Source organism: Pseudocercospora fijiensis, assembly GCF_000340215.1.
Source record: "Pseudocercospora fijiensis CIRAD86 unplaced genomic scaffold MYCFIscaffold_4, whole genome shotgun sequence".
Classification (NCBI taxonomy): Eukaryota; Fungi; Ascomycota; class Dothideomycetes; order Mycosphaerellales; family Mycosphaerellaceae; genus Pseudocercospora; species Pseudocercospora fijiensis.
The window spans coordinates 4,636,328-4,640,079 of NW_006921535.1; positions in this window are offsets into that span (position 1 = coordinate 4,636,328).

A 3,752-nucleotide genomic window follows, 5' to 3' on the forward strand; every position below is an offset into this window, starting at 1 on the left:
ATACCTCGTACGTCTACCTATAATAGTAGGGAAGACGCGCTCGTATGGTAATTAGTCGAAGGCCTTTAATTCTTGTAGATATATATCACTTTATAGTTTATTGTGTATAGAGATAGCGCAGTTAGAGTTGTATATTGTGTTATTAGAGGTAAGGTTTGACATAGTTACATAATTAAGTAGTTAAGTGTTCAATTTAGCGCGGGCTAAGTAGCTTATTAGACCTGCTAAGTTAGTAGTAATAGAGGTTGAGACTAGGACAAAGACCGGCTACGAGGGCGCGGCCTTTAGAAGGGAAGCGTGTATTAGGGCTAAAGAGGCTATACGTGATTAGTATGTGATTAGGCCGAGTGAAGCTAGGGTCTTAGTGCCTTAGGCAGGGCTTGGCGCTTGGCGTTAGGCTAACTAGCCTGCCTTCCTCCCTCTCCTTTTAGATCTCTATCGAATACTATACTAATTCACCTACACCCTATCTACCTACTAACATAACCCTTCTTATACTATAGCCGCGGTAGAAACTAAGGAGGTACTCCCTAAACTAACACTGCTAACAATAGAAATAGTAACGACTAACGTAGAAGAGGTAGGGGCCGATACCGCGGTAGAAACCCCTAGCGAGGAAGAGGACAAGGAAGGGGCTTATTTCTATATACCCCTAATCGTTCCTCTAATTCTAGCGCTAATCCGAGTAGATATAGCAACCTCCTAACCGGATTGAAGTGCTTCAACTACGATAGTACTAGCTACCTACTAGGCTAATACGACAAACCTAAGGATTAGGCCCGAATCGACCGTACTACCGCCGAGTACTATAAGCACCTTTTAGCCGCTAATGCTACCCCTATCGGTCCTTCGAAAAAAGAATAAGCGCCGTACTAACTGTTAGCCTTATGCGGCGTAAGACTATCGATATCGTGCTAGCTATTATACGTACCTATCTCGTATCGGACACGTATAGAACTAATTATAAAACCAAGGTTACGCTAGACCTAGGAAATTCAGTTAGTGCCCTTATTAGCTATCGCCTAGCTAAGCAATTAGACCTTCGACAATTGCCTAGGACTAACCTACTAACCCTTGCTTAGTTTAATAACGCTCGGCACTTAACCTATAGGGCCTATTATATTCCTATAGTTCTAAAGGACGACCTCGGAAATAAACGCCTACTAAACTTTACTGCCTACGCGGTAGACATAGATAGCCTCCTATCCGATATTGTTATTAGCAACCCTGTTCCTAAGTACTATGCTATAGTTATAGACTTAGGCAGTTAATAATAGCGATTTAGAATCGCTAGGAAAGAGGACATTAAACACATTAATGTTAGCGAGTGCCCTAATAATATTAGGGTCCTATTTATTAGCAACCTAACCCTAGCTAATCCGACGGCCGACCTGCTCGGTAGTAATAATAATAAACTAGTGCCCCCTAATAGCATAGATCCTAAACAACTTAAGCGTATACTAGAACCTATTCGAGAGACCTACATTGATGTATTTAAACACTACTTAGTATCGACATTGCCTATATTTAAAGAGACGGATTATAAGATTGATATTATAGAGGGCAAAGAGGTTCCTTTTAGCCCCCTCTACAACCTTAGTAAACGAGAGCTTGCTATATTACGTAAGTACCTAGAGGAAAACCTAGCTAATAGTCGAATTCGGTATAGTAACAGCCCTACTAGTATACCTATCCTGTTCGTGCTAAAGAAGGATAGCGGCCTACGTTTATATATTAATTATAGAGGGCTCAATACTGTTACTATTAAAGACCGCTGTCTACTTCTACTTATTAATAAGACTCTCGATCGCCTTTCTAGTGCCTACTACTATACTATATTAGACATTAAGGACGCCTATTACCGCATCTGTATTCGTAAGGGCGATAAATAGAAGACAGCCTTTCGCACTCGCTATAGCTATTTCGAGTACTTAGTTATGCTATTTAGTCTAGCTAATGCCTCTATAATATTCTAGTCCTATATTAATCGGGCCCTTTCGGGCCTATTAGACTACCTCTGCATAGTTTACCTAGATAACATCCTAGTTTATACCTATTTACCTAACATTATAGAGCACTAGGCTATAGTACGTAAGGTACTCGATCGTCTAAGGACCTATAGACTATATTACAAGCCTTCTAAATGCACCTTTGCTGCTAAAGAGGTATCCTTCCTTAGCTTCCTCGTATCGACTAAGGGTTTTAAGGCTAATCCTAACCGGATTAAGACTATTACTAAGTAGCTAATACCTACTAGTATTAAGGAACTTTAGTCGTTCCTCGGCTTCGCTAATTTCTATCGTCGCTTTATTAAGGGCTATTTACGATATATAATGCCTCTAACTAAGCTTACTAAAACTAAGGCTAACCTAACTAGAGAGTTCAAATAGACTAACAGAGTATAAGCCGCTTTTAACGGTTTAAAGAAGCGCTTTACTAAAGTCCCCTTATTGCACTATTTCGTACTAAGCAAACGGATCCGTATTAAGACTAACGCTTTACAGTTCGCTGTATTAGCTATTATGTTATAATAGGCTAATAACAATTACTAGCACCTAATCGCCTTCTTTTTACGGAAGATAATCGATATAGAACGTCGATACGAGACCTACGAGTAAGAGCTCCTAGCAATCGTAGAAGCCTTTAAGTACTAGCGCTACTATCTTAATAGTGCATAGCACACTATTCAAGTCTATACGGACTATAACAACCTACGTAGGATTACGAAGGTTACTAGGGTTATAGGTCGATAGGCTAGATAGGCCGTCTATCTCGCCGGGTTTGATTTTAATACATTATATCGGCTAGGCGTAAGCAACCCTGCTAATAGCCTATCGAGGCGACCTAATTACGATAGCGGGACTTAGCAATCTATTAATTCATTGTTTCCAACCCTATAGTATAAGATTGCTATAGCCTATATTGTTAATAAGCAAGCGTAGGATAAGCGGCTTACCGGACTCCGCGACAGCTTAAAGCATGTTAATGCTCTTGCTATATTAATAGTGCGTATTAAGGCAAGGGCTAAGGACATAGATAGGAGAAGTTATAATAACTCCCTAGTCGATATCGCTATATATAGTAATAGCGATTAAAGCACTAATGCAGTTAATCCGGCTACTAGTGCTACTAGATATATATAGTACGTACTACGCAAGATAGCGAGGATGCTATTAAGCGAACTTATAGAAGGGGATAGACGAGCGTTTATAGATAAGCTATTACGTGCTTAGCAAAGGGACGCTTTTGCTGCTACTCGTATAGATTAGCTTAGAAGTAGCCGTAAGACTAGATCTAGTAAGAATTAGTCGATCGATGCTAATAGCTATTTGCGCTATAGGGGCAGGCTCTATGTCCCTACTAAGCATTCGATCCGACAAGAGCTTCTTAAGCGACACTATAATAGTAAGCTTGCCGGTTACTATAGTATAGAGAGGTCGCACGAGTTACTATCGCGTATATACTACTAGCTAAATAGTAAGCGGGATATAAAGGACTACGTAAACACGTATGCCGTGTATTAACGAGTTAAAGCACTAAAGCACTTACTATTTAGCGAGTTGTCTTTACTCCCTGTTCTAAAGAAGCCATTTGCTAAGCTTACAATAGATTTTATTACAGGCCTCCCGCCTACTAAGCGTAGGGGCAGTAAGGATGTATATAATGCTATCCTAGTTGTCGTAGACTAGTTTACTAAGGGCGCTCGTTACATTCCTGCCCGAAAGGATTAGACGGCTATTAACCTAGCTAAG